Genomic DNA, 13,855 nt, shown 5'->3' with positions numbered 1-13,855 from the left:
GGTATGAACATAAAACATAAGCATCTGAAAAAAATTACAATAATTCTCACTATTTCACTGCGTATATTTCTGTGCTAAAATAAAAAGATATTGAAATGTATCAAATATACATTGCAAATACAGTTGCAAATCAGCATGTGTTAATCATCATGCCTGCCAACGAAAATGAAGATAATTACTGAGTACAAATTCAAAGCAAAAATTATGTCATCTATTTAAATCAAAGTTTCCTTCTCACTGGTTTTAATCATGATTAAAATTGGAAGCTTAAATTACTATGAACAGGTAAGGACTAACATGGATCTGTAAGACATGGCCCTGTGAAATACAGCCACAATTTCTTAAATCTGTTCTTTCCAGCACCACAAGAAACGATGCATCTTGTTCTCCTGTTTGTTGACCCAGATCTGTGTACCTTAATCAATGCAAATATAACATGGTGTAAGTGACCTGCTCTCTGAGTTTATGAGTACCCTCATCTCTGTTGCCAGTATATCACAGGTAATGTTTGCCAGCACTAACCTATAATTTTCAGAGCTTTTTCAGTTCTGTGTAACTCTACCCATGTAACAGCTGGGCCCTTTTAATACTTGGGTTTAATTCAGAAGTTTTCAGAACCCTCACCACATTCCTCCTCTGTGTCTGTCTGGCAAATAAAGTGTTACAGAGGGGAAGGACAGAGCCCAAATCTCAGACCATCAAGTTTAGAAGGGTATTTACAACATACAGCTCATAGGCATTAACCCTACGATCTACAAAAGCTTTGTTTAAAATGTGCATAGAATGAACTAGATCAAATCATAATGCAGAATAATTTGATGAAAAATAACATCTTCTTTTCACTGACACTCAGACCAAAACATTTTATCTCATCATTTTCTACATTTTGCTGTGTCTTGCAGGGAAAGCTGGGAGAGGTGGGGTGAGTGAAAATTTCTTAGTTGAGTGCATGTATAATGAAACTTGTGTGCATAACTTTTTTGTGCCACTCTGAAAATTGCCTCCTACTGCATTTCTTTGAGGCTAGAAGAATAACCTTTATATCTCTAAGGATTATAAAAGGCCTAAAGTAAACATTTAATGGAATGGAAACAATAATGTGACATCATTCCAGTAAATACAGCTTTGTGCTGTGCAGCTTCTTTTACAATAATGGTGTTACTTAGTCATTTATTGGTCTTCTGAGCAGCTGCAGGGGAGCAAAAAAAAAAAAAAAAAAAAAAAAAAAGAAACCAACAACAGGTGCACTTAGGGACCTGCCTTGTTTGAGAGTTGAGAAACGTGCTCAAGTTTTCTATATGAACATAGAGCTGAATACAGCTGGGTTTGCTTGGCTGTATCTCCCCTGTGCAAGCTCACTTCTTATGTATAAGTGCATGAGTGATTATTTACCCTAAACGATCTCATTAGAACCAGTGGTTGACTCCTGGATTCCCCAAATTTGTTTATTAGTGTTATAAAGTCCTTGTTCATCCCTCTCTGCCCCAGTGCTCCATTGATGCCTGCTCCTGTGCAGGAGAGCCTGTGGGGCAAGCAAGATTCCCTTTTGCCTTCCTCTTTGTGTTGACAGAAGAGTGAGAGGGATATTAAAGCTGTCCTCACTGGCCTGGCTAGCAAACTGCTACTCGTCCTTAGCACCTTCCATTAATTCTCCTTTTCATTTGGTTGTGTGTCGCCCTGCACGTGGTGGCATGAGAACCCAGAAATGCCCAGCCACATTTCTGAGAGTACCTGGACTGTCATAGTGCTCAGTGGGGTTCATCCACATCACCATGGCCATGCTGAGATGTGAGATCAGGTGGGCCAGGGAAACATGTGGACCCGTACCAGCTGGGGGTTTCCCTGGGGACTGGTAGGGTGTCTGCTTCAGGAGCCAGTGTAACTGTCGATACATCAGTGCTGTATGTACTAAGGGATGATTTTCCCTCCCTCAGCTCCCAGGCACTGGTTGCAGGATGTGGTGCAAATGGAACATAATGGTTTCTCACTCATTTTAAGATAAGAGAGCTACAACTCAAATTTTCTCTTCCTTGTCTCACCGGAGAGCTTATATGTTAAGAGCACTTGTATAAAGTTGCTGGAATACAAAGCATGTATTATTTATTATTTTCATGCTTACAACAGTTTGACAGAAGACAAGAGGAGATGACATTTGAAGGGAATATAGGAAAGAGAAGAGCTACATTAAAAGATCATGAGGTATGCTTTGTCAGCTGGTTCCTGTCTGTACACTGTCTTGATTAGATGAAATGCATGTGTACATTTATTCCATACCAGAAATAAATGATGGTGGTACATAAAGGTTTTACAAGTACAACTTTGGGATAAATGAACTACTCAGAGGTGAAAATGTGAGCAATGATATAAACTGTGTACCTCACTGTCACCTGTTTTGTATCTTCCACTTGAGTTTCATGAAAAAATGGCTATTGAAATGTTTCAAAAAGATTTTTACAACATTTTCTTTATTTGGAATCCTTTACCCCTCCACCTGCCCAGCACAAGACATTGACTAGTGTGAGTTAAGCTGAGAGCAGAATCTTGCCAATATCCACCTGGCTCAGAAAAGCTTCTTTCCACAGGATGGTTATCTTAAGACTTTTTATGATGAGAAACTAATATGTCATTTGAAAAGAACTGGAAAGAGGGGAAGTACCTGCCACAGATTCACTAAAATTATTTATTTTCAAGAATGGGATTCTTCATTTGCTTCATGTTGGGGATCCCAGAGCAGCCAGGTCTCTTTGAGTGAGGATTCCTTGCGGAAGGAGAGAAAAAAGAAGGAAAAAAAAAAAACACACACACACACACTGTGGCAAAGCTTGAGAGCAGGCAGGCTCTAAGGGACAGATCCTTCTCTGGAGTAAATTGCTGTAGCTCTCCTGGAGTTATGACAATTTAGACCAGCAAAGAGCTCCCTTTTGAGCCCTATACTTGTCCTTTTGGGAATCAGACTAGACCATTTCAACACATATATTGGAGGAGATGTACAATCTTTGCTTCTATTTATAAAGTGTAAAAAGAGGCAATCTCTTCAAATTGTGGGAGTTTATCTTGAAGTTTATATGATATTCTTTCATAAATTGCTGTTGTAGCAAGAGATTGAAGCCATTTATCAGCTGGTATTGGAGATGTTACAATGATGCATTATGATACATTTAGCTACCAATATTTAGCTATCAATATGATACATTTATCATCAATATCTAGCCAATACTACCAATGATTTAGCAGGAGAGGTTAGATGAAAATACTCTGATGTATCATTAGGGAGACAGAGTGTCTGGAATGGAAGACTCCAGTATCATTTATATTTCTTGTGTTACTGTGTCCCAAAACTGCATCACTGTAGACTAGGGGGATTTTTCAGAGTGTGGCTTCCTTTCATGAGTTGGAGTTTTTTCTACATACACAGAAGTCTGCACAGCTCTGAATTCTCAGATTACAGCCAGGTGACTGATTTTAGCATGTATGTTTGCGAATGAGGAAATTCACAAACTAACTGAAAAGAATGGGATTTGGGCATAAGCAACATATTTTATTACTGCTCGAGCATTTGTGTTACTATTTACAGTCATACAAAGGGAGCTAAATGCTACAGGTGTGTGTTTGAAGACTTTTTTTTTTTTCCATTTGCTTTTACCAAACAACTTGCAAAAATGTTAATGACTATGCAAGCAGGCTAGAAAATAAATTAACACCTCAGGTCCTGGGTATAAAGCAAAGGATGGAAAGAGCTGCCCGAACAGATGTATGAACATATTGGGTAAACTGGACTTGTGATGATCCAATGGAGCTGTAATGTCCTGAATTGCCTTTCCAAATCCTCATTCACACTTTTTCATGGCATTTCAGCCCACAGGTGAGTAGGAAGCCATTAAGGATAGCTAGCTACACAAGAGCCCGCCATTTTGTAACTGAATATTAGAGAGTAAAAAGTAGCCAACCAGTGGAGAGAACATTGCAAAAAGCAGCTCTGAGCTCTGGAAGCAAGCTCAACAGTTTAGCAAGGACAGAAATAAACAGCAAAGAATGCCTCAGTACTTTGTACACACACTGAGACAGCAGGTTCAATCCAGCTGAAACTCACTTAAGATACTAAAAACGTTCTTGTTCACAATAATGTTTGTCCCAAATAGTCATTCAGAAAACAGACAGTCAACAAGATCCCACATTGCTGTGATTCCCAGAACAGCAACTTTGAGATGATTTTTCCTACAACTTATTTTCATTTAGTTGTGTTGAGGAGAAAAGAAAATGTTTCCGCTAAGTTTATTCAGAGTTCTCCAAAATCCCAGTTTAGTCCCAAAGTCTCTGAGTGCCTCAGTTTGATTAAACCCAGCCTTACTAATGAACAACGTATTCACACAAATTTTCTGTGACAGCTATTCGGACACGAGTCTCAAAAAGACTACGAAAATCCCAAAATGACCTGACAAAACTGGCTGAATAAGCAACATGAATGTTGATGAAATAAAACATAAAAAAGTAAGGGAGAAGCATCCTTGTGTATAGCCCAGTGAAGTTCTAAGCTCAAAAATGGCAGTGCTCAACAAAAGCATGCAAGGTGTTTGGATGTGTCTGAAACTGGATGATAATAAGGCAGAAGATAAAACGTCATCTCATTTTATGGCATTATAAAGACTTTACCTCCTCTGGAATACAGCGCTCAGTTCTGCTCACTGAATCTAAAAGAAATGTTAGCAAAATTAGCTTGTACCAAGCAAAAGAGCGCAAGACAGTTCAGTGTGCTCCCCGCTGAGCTTCACATAGATATGGATGTCGGATCCATGCTGTGGTATCTGTCACGTTAGAAGGGCAACTCATTTTCAGACAGCCTATTGGTACTGTCTGCACCTATGATACTGAAGACTGGTACAGAAAACTAATTTTTCTTCCCAGCACCCACCAGGTAACATCACTGTGCTGGGATGGGTGGTAGTGGGCCAGGCTGAGACCTTTGTGTTCACCACACTGAAGGTAGGTGTGGACTGCAGCTGAATCTCACTGTGTGCCCTCACCAAAGCACAATCTTACTTCCAAATAATGGAAAGATGAGGTAGATTAAACTTAAGCTTGAGGTTGTGTATGGGTTCAAAATAAAGTATTGGAATGTTACAGAAGAGCTGGGGGATGAAAAGCATTGGAAGGGAATGCAGATAGTTGTAGGCAGGGGAAACATCACAGCAGAGAAACACTCAAGGGATTTGGACTAGTTTTCCAAGAAAAAAAAGGACACCAATAAGAGAGGATGTGATAAAAAAAATATTTAAAATGAAAATAGCACATGTAAGACACTTTTCTTCCAGTTTTACAATATACGTGCTATAGGACAGTGAAACTAGAAGGCAGCAGTGTCAAAAAGGTGAAAGAAAATTTATTTTCTCCTGGTAATTAGCTGAACAGTCAAACTCACAAGATATCAGTGAAAGCTAGAACAGCACTAGGCAGAGAAAGAATTGAGTCACTGCTGTGAAAAAATGAGTGTTATGTATTAATGTCAAAGGAAGACTTTTGGAAGAGACATAGAGATTGACTTCTGAGGCTCAAGCTAATCTCCAGATACTGAGTTAAGCCATGAATGACTCTCATGTGGGACACATGAGCCCACATCTTCCTCCTGTTCACATCTCCTTCTAAAGTAGATGCCACTATGGAGAGGGGACCCTGGCCTAGCCTGATGTTAATTATGATAATTAATTGCTAGTCTCCTAGTCTAAGTGACAAGTATCTGAAACATGGGAAAGGAGGACCAGTTTAGTGCTAATTTGGGGAAGAGAGGACAAATTGTGATAGCTGAGCATTTTCAGTTGTGAAGAAAAGTCACTAAAAGGAGATTTAATCATGACTTATTATGTGTACTTGATAAGTACAAGTATTTAGTGCAACACCAATTCACTATATAGACTATGGATCCAAATCTTTACTTTTTTATTCAAGCAAGGAAGCTTTTTGTGCCAGTGGGGATTGATCCCACAGATGAAAATTATGAAATCAGGCTAAAAAGGCTAACATGACAGGTTATGCTGGCCTGACACTGAGGTCAGATTATTATGATGAAATGACAAAGAACATTCTTCTGAAGCTGGATTAAAAAAATCCAGGAATCATAGGCCAAGCAAGAGAGACCCAATAGATGCCAGAAAGCATGCTCCAGGAGTAGGCTCTAGCCTCTCTGAATTTCCACCACAGGTTTTCTTCTAAAGACAGCATAGGAGACAATTGTGACACAGATTTATGGTACAGCCAGGGCACAAACCCACAAAATGTCCCCAGGTCTCCTAGTTTTGACAGTGCCATCATCTTTACACCAGTATTCAAACCTCAAATATGAGGTGGATGCAGTTTCATCTGCTGAGGGCTTGCGATATGAGATGAAGGTCACCATTCACTTGGTGTTAACAAAGCAAAATGAATGCAGTCTGATGTTATCTCATGTTGGCCTTGTTTTTAAGTGAGTTAAGAAAAGAACTGACATTATTTTAAAAGAACTTCTGATCTGATTAAGTTGTTTTTAGTATAATTGGAAAAGCGCTAATGAAAGGGAAGAGGCAAAAAAGAACAACAGATCCTCAGAGACATGCATGCTAACATTTAGTTAGAAAAATTTAAATCAGTAATGAACAATTCAGGTTTGCTGCACACATCTCTAAAAGATATATTAAAACACCACTCTCTACAGCCTGAATTCTTTTCTGTAACAAGTTAAATCAAAATGATGTCTGCATTCTGTTTTTTTGAAGTAGAATTAACCAAAATACTTACAAAGACATATGTGTTTGATATTTTTCTAACGGGTAGTTTTCTGCCATATTTATGTATTCTTAAAGCAGAAAACAAAAACAAAACAAAACCAGAACAACAACAAAAACAACCTTGGCTGAATTCTGTCGTGGAGAGTAGGTGTACCATCCTAGAGCACAGTTATACTCATTATATTCTCCTTTTCTCACATAGTAAAATATCCATTTGGATGAACTGTGGTATCTGAATCAACAAAATACTATTGCTAGAGATGATTCAAATCAACTTTAGATCTGTGTTGTGTAAAATTCACAACTTTCTAAGATTTTTTTCCCTTTCCTTTATTCCAGAAGAGGATACACATTCAATTTTAGTAAAATAATCTTTTGGTATATCTACAGGGACCATTTCTGATATAGAATTAAATTGTGGTGCAGACAGAATCTTTATTACATTTACATGACCCCATAAAGATAACTTTAATAGTTCCCCATAGAGCAAAACCCTCCTTAATTTTGTTAATTATTTTCCCCTGGTTATGCTTAGCTTTGTCTTCTAATACAGTATTGATCTTGATACTGAGATCTGTCAAATACTTAGCAACCCACTTAAATCCCCATTGGGGAAAAAGCTTTGAGGGACAGATCCTAGACAGAGCTGGTGTTTCAGAGTTGCTCCAATAATCCTGACCAGAAATCCTTATTTTCTGCCAGGCTTTTTTGGAAAAGAAGGATCTAAAATTTAGGAAAACTGATTCAAGTAGGTGTCAGGAACATCCCTCCCTGGTTACCATGCATTCGACAGAGTCAAGAGCTGCTAATACTGCTGCCCTGTGAGGAGATTTCCATGCACAAAGAGGCTGGGGAGAGACTTTGACTTAATTCCCTCTGTGCTTACAGCTGGTATTCAATCAGTGATGGTCACTCTGGCTACATCTTTTTCCTACACAAACTGGTGAATGAATCTTCAGGGTCAGTGCTGCAGCAGATTTTTGTTGCAGGGTGATCTGCTTGTGGTTATCTACTACTGTAGTTCTCTTCTATGTTTTACAATGATAAATAAATGCATATTGCATTACAGAAACAAAGAATCGAGTGTGATTAGTATCTAGAGCATACACAATAGCTTCTTACAAAATGACTTCTGAGTCTTTAACTGGTGATGCAGGTGACAGACTGCACAGCCCCCCAAAAGGGTGGCTCAGAAGGGAGGAGCCCATCTCAGTTCATCTGGTTTGTTGGCCCTTAGTGAACACACATCCTTAGCAAAACAGAAACAAAACACTTGGTGTAACTGCCAAACTGACAATCTCATCTTGTGCCTGGAATTCCCAGGGGTATCTAAGGGAGCTTTTTAGTTTGCAGCAGGAGCGCAGTTTCAAAGTGAATTTTCTGACTGTCACCACTTGCTGTGCAGGGTGGTGTTGGAGTGCACAGACTGGATTCCTTTGGGACTGAACAACATCAGAAGTTGCACTCTGATTGCTAATGAGTGTTTGGTCCTTGGGACCTAATCCAGTACGAGCCCATCCCTAAAATGTCTTTAGTGTGGAAGCAGGTCCTTCAGTGCAGACAGTTTCATCCTACACATCTGCTCCTGCTTCACTGCTTGCTAATGCAGATGTAGCAACAGAGGTAAATTCTGCTAAGAGATCTTCTTGGTGATTGTTTGATAATTAGAGTAAGTAGCTCTAATTAATCTCTAAGTTAAAATCCAGGGGCAGTCTGCTGTCTAGTGTCCCATCCCACCACCCATTCTGTCCATAGTATTTCCATGTATACACAAGCAGATATCCCAGCAAGAGGCACAATTTTATTAATTTTTTTTAGATTGAGCTTTTGATATTTTGATCTGGCAATTAGGTAATAATGCAAGAACACGATGTTAAGACAAAAAAAAAAAAAAAGGTGTTTGGCCATACATTATCAGCTAAATAAGTATAAAAAGTTGTAGATTTCTGCCACACCATCTCAACCAGGATGTTTTTGTGCAGGTGTCTGCTCCTACAATTCAATGAGTTCACTCCCGTGTGCCTATACAATTATATTTTATTTCTTTTTTTAAATCTGTAACATCAATAGTATGGAGACTATTTATTTGATCTTTAACTACTTTACACCAGCCCTTCCTCCCATAGGAGACAATATACCAGCTTGGAGTGTTTATAGTAAATTATGTGTATTGTATTAATCTACTTCTCTTTTTAGAGTTTTTGTTAGTTTTAAAGTTGTGCTGAAAGTAAAAATTCACCTACCAGCTGGCAACAGAGCAGAATTAAGTGTAGAACTGATATCATCTACACAGATTCTGCTTTGCTGTTTTGTTTTCAGCCTCCTTTGAAAGAGCGCATCTAATATCAAAAGAAAAAAATGGAGCAATGTCCTCAAAGCAATAGTTCATGTTGGACTATCTGTTTCTTAACCCACATAGAACAAATATTTAGAAGAAACAGATACCACAGACTTTAAATTATTAAGGAGGAGGAATTATAGGATCTCAAGTAGGAGAGAAGTGATTCATTTACATTTTAAATTAAACAACAATATGACCTTGGTGTCAGCAAATATGAAAAGTTACGGCTGCTACCAATTCCCTTCTGGATTCTGAGTACCACTGTTTTTGAATGAAGAGGGTAAAAAGGCCATTAGAAACTCTTTCTGAGTGACAAAGATGAACTATGTCTGCTAAATAAATTACAATAAATTACTATGGATGCGATTTTACAGTGTATTCCTCACCGTAGGTGAACAAACACTCATATGATGATGCTAAAGCCAGAGGCACACTCTTCATCAGAGCAAAGCTTGGGAAGGTAACTTTTCATGCAGCAGCAAAGAAGCATGTGCCCACAACCAGAGCACCACCCATGGACATTAATAAGATTGCAAGCCCTATGTTTGTTCCCTATGCAAAAATTCTTCTTGAAATCAAGCATATCCTTGACTACATAGAGACCCTGCCAGAAACTCCTCCTTCTTTCTTTCTACTGAGAAAAAAGAAAGGGGGAGGAATTTTGCACATGAGAACTACTAAGCAGGTCAATTCATCTGTATGGTAAAATTACCTTTTTAATTTTTTTTCAGTTTATACAAAGGGGATGAAGCTTCATGCATAACAATGAATAAAATATTCACAAGGGAAACCCAAGCATCTCTTTTTACAGAAAGTAAAGGATTTTCACCACTTTTGTTTGCTGTAAATCAGTACTTCCACCTGCACAAACATCCTGCTCTTACATTTCTGAATAAGTTAGTAAGAATTTATCTGTAATTGTACACCGGTGCCGCACCTTCCCCACTGTTTGCATTATGTAAACAAACAGCTTCTAATAACATTTTTCTCCTCTTCATTCAAGGCAACAGCGATTGAAATCAAGAAAAATAGCAGCAGCTGAAAGTTTCAATTTAGCAACCAAGTCATTTATTAAAATGAAAAATGAGCTTCCCACACTTGAACTCTACCACTGGATCAACTGTGGTCTCTGTCTTGCTGACAGTTGAGCATATGTGGCTGTAGAAATCAGACAGAAAGCCCGTGTGAACAGAATCATGCAAGTGTCAACATAGGGTTGAAACTCCCCTGAGGTGTGTTTTTGTAGAACGGCAAACCAAACTATAAGAACCACAAAAACCTTCTTTCTCATTGATATTTATATTTTTAGGAAAACATAATTAAATTCACTACTAACTATATGAAAATGCAAACAGATTACTACCATGGGTCTTGTTTAAAAAAAAAAAAAAGAAAAAAAAAAGACCTAGGTGAGAAGCCCCTAATGAATTCCTTCTTCAGCTCCATCACATCAGGCTGGCCATACAGCAGACCTTGTGCTTGCAAACAGCTGTCCTTGTGATGTATTTCGTGGAAAGCCATCAGAAAGCACTGGCTGATTACTCCACAAAGTGCTATCCTTGATGCAATTTTACCTAGCACAGGACAATGAATTCCTGTTTTCTAATGCATCTCTACAACCAATTTGGTTTAGTTGTATTGAACGCTTTGTTGTTTCATTTGTAAAAAGAGGGTAACAACATTTACTTACATCTACTTACCATTTCAGCCTTCCCTGCAGCTTCAATTACACACAGTCAGAGGAATGATCCAGAAGGTAGCTACTTCTGTTCTCAAAAAACAAAGTCGAGGAGGATGTAATATTGTCACAGCATTTACAAAGTTCCATAGAGATTTTTTTTTTGTCCCATGGAAATCCACAGTGATTTTATTGCATATCTTTACTTGGCAGTACTTTTTTCACTTATCACTTGAAACTTGAAAAAAATGAAGTGTTAGTACAAGTGCTTTGATCACAAACTCTTGATCAGAAAATTGTACTTGTGCCCTTCATGTCACAAGAAAAGCTTGGAGAAGTAAGAGTAGTGTCAGGGGAAGGAACACAGGGTACATACAGATGGGTAAACTTCTCCCAGAGAATGACAGGTCATGTCTGTGCAGACAGGAGAGGAGTTTTTGGACTCATGCAGCTTGCACATCTGATGGTTTCTAGTACAGGGACATTTACAGAGATGGTTATACCATCACTTCTAAGAACCTGTTATTAGGATTATTCATATTCTAGGCAACAGGATTAAATCCCAGTCAAAAAAATGATGAAAAACAAACAAACAAACAAAAACAAAAACCCTCAGTCAAGTATTTCTCTTGTATCTTGGATTTTCAGTCTGCTCACATTTTTAAGATCATCCCACTTGGTTGTAACTAAAGCAATTCACTGTGTCTCTTTCCAATTTATGGACTCTGTAACTTTCCCATTTCTACCCAAATATCACAGTTTTCGTTGGTGAAAATTGATGAGTATGACCCAAACACAAAGATTTCTGAAAATCTATCCATGTGTATAGGTACTAAGCATGGAATAATTTCATTTGTCAGAGTCTGAACAACTGACTCTTTTTTTAATTAAACATTCTAAAAATCCACATATACAAGGAAAATAAATGAAAGGTTGTCCTGTTTTTAAAAACAACTCCCTAAAATGATTTTCCCGATTTAGAATTGATCATTCTTAAAAGTTATACCAAATTCTTGTAAAATTACAGATAATGTTTTTAGGTTTCATATAGGATGTGTATATACCACACTTCTTTCCTTCACTATGGAAATGTTCTGTAGCTGGAATTCAGTAATTTTGCACAATTATCCAAATTCTTCAGAAATGCTGAACAAAAAGGGGAAAACAGTTTTCTATGTTGTCAGATCAGATTATACTGCCAGCTCCATAAAATGCAATTAATATTATGAAAATCCAGATATACAAGTAAATTCAGTGAAGCTGCTGTGCCCATAATGAAATAAGAAGTGATGACCTTTTTGTTTTTGCTGTCACCAAGACACTGCCAGTCTTTTAATTAATTAATTAATTTATTTATTTGTTTTAAGCTTGAAGTCATAACTCACTTGTTCAGCAATATTCAGGAACGTACCATAATATTTACATTTCCCTGTTAATGAAAACTTTTTTTAATACCTTTAAAACAATAAAGAAAGAAGTCTTTACAGATATCTTATCTAAAAGCTGAGCAATTTAAATACATGTTTTGGAAAAAATCAATATCAAAGTAATTAGCCTAGATTATTCCAGAAACTACATTCTGGGAAGAGTGCTTCAGCAGCCATTGAAGTCAAAGGCTGATTTGTTGATATTCTAAGATGACACAATACAAAGAGTCAAAATAAACTTCGTTTAAGGGTGTAAACAAATAAGAAGCAAAACCTTTGCACAAAAGGTTACTTGAACAGCGCAGGCTTCAGGTGGTATGTGCTGCCTGGCTGTGGAGACCCGTGCTCCCCTCTCTGGCATTTCTGCAGAGCAGCAGAAACCTACCACTTCTACTTCTTTGGAGATTTCTGCTAATGATGAGAGACACTGTCCAGAGTGCAAGGCTTGCCTCCAGATCTGTCTCCCATAAAAAAAGAATGCTAAAGTCTGCACTTGGAGGCCATTGCCTCTGTATTTTTTCCAGGTTTGATACAGCTAGAGACTTAAACAGAAACATGGCCAAAACAAACATCATTTGCCTTCATAAATGAAATGGAATTTACAGCTTGTCGGAGTCTTGAGATACAAATACATTAAAAGTGGAAGTTTTAAAAGCTGTCCATATTTTTGCCCTGTTCTGCACAGCATGTAAATCCAGTTCTACTCACTGAAAGCATACAAGTTCTTAAGCATGTGACATTTGAAAACAGTATGAGAATAGAGGCAACAATGTCTTTCGTGAGCATCAGGACGTAATGGTCTGACTCGTTTTCCTACTGAGATAAATGAAAAAATTCCACAGGCTTCAGCAGGAGCACATAAGGACTTTGGCTTGTTTGCTGTTTTACATTCACCCTAGTGGCCTGGTTCTGATCCCATCCCAGAAGTAAAATGCTGATCTTCACTGAAAAACACATCAACACTTTCCTGTCTTCTATGGGTTTGGGCTTATGTTCAAGAATACTATCACTGATTTTAGTAGAGTTACATCAAAGTTAGTGAAAAACAGAAACAGGGTATTCGTATTGAAAGGTATGCCTGATGAATAAATGACACTTGAGATGCATAAGTGTTGCATTCAAAAGTGTTCCTGAGACTGGAAAAATACTTTTGGCAGTTTTTATGCAGGCGAAAGCTAAGCAGTTGCATGGATTTGGTGGAGATGTGCCACATTAGCTGGTGAATAATGCTATTCCACAGCTTTCAGAAACCAGGAATGTTTCACTTTTTAGATACAAATAATATGGTGCCAGAGTACATTTTTGAAGGATATATTTTCCATTTAATGTCTGTCACATTTTATGCAGTGTGAAATCTGCGTAAACACCAGATATTCTCTACTGCTCACTGTATCCCTTCATGTTAGTACACTACACCTTCAGGATGTGAGAGACTTTCTCCAGAAATTATGCATAGCTTTCAGCATTAGTTAAAACAGCTGATTATGGCCTTTATTTTACAACTTTGTTCATAGACAGTAATTTTTATTATATGTATGCACATTTTCATTTACTTTTTAAATCAAATTACAGTTACTTTAAAGTAAAGAAATGAAACTGCTGAATATTAAATTATCATTAAAACTCAAGACCCAACCCTTTTCCCAGAAATTCA

The sequence above is a fragment of the Cygnus olor genome, chromosome Z, assembly GCF_009769625.2.
Source record: "Cygnus olor isolate bCygOlo1 chromosome Z, bCygOlo1.pri.v2, whole genome shotgun sequence".
Classification (NCBI taxonomy): domain Eukaryota; kingdom Metazoa; phylum Chordata; class Aves; order Anseriformes; family Anatidae; genus Cygnus; species Cygnus olor.
The sequence above is the reverse complement of the archived record's forward strand: the minus strand, read 5'-3'. Positions refer to the sequence as shown.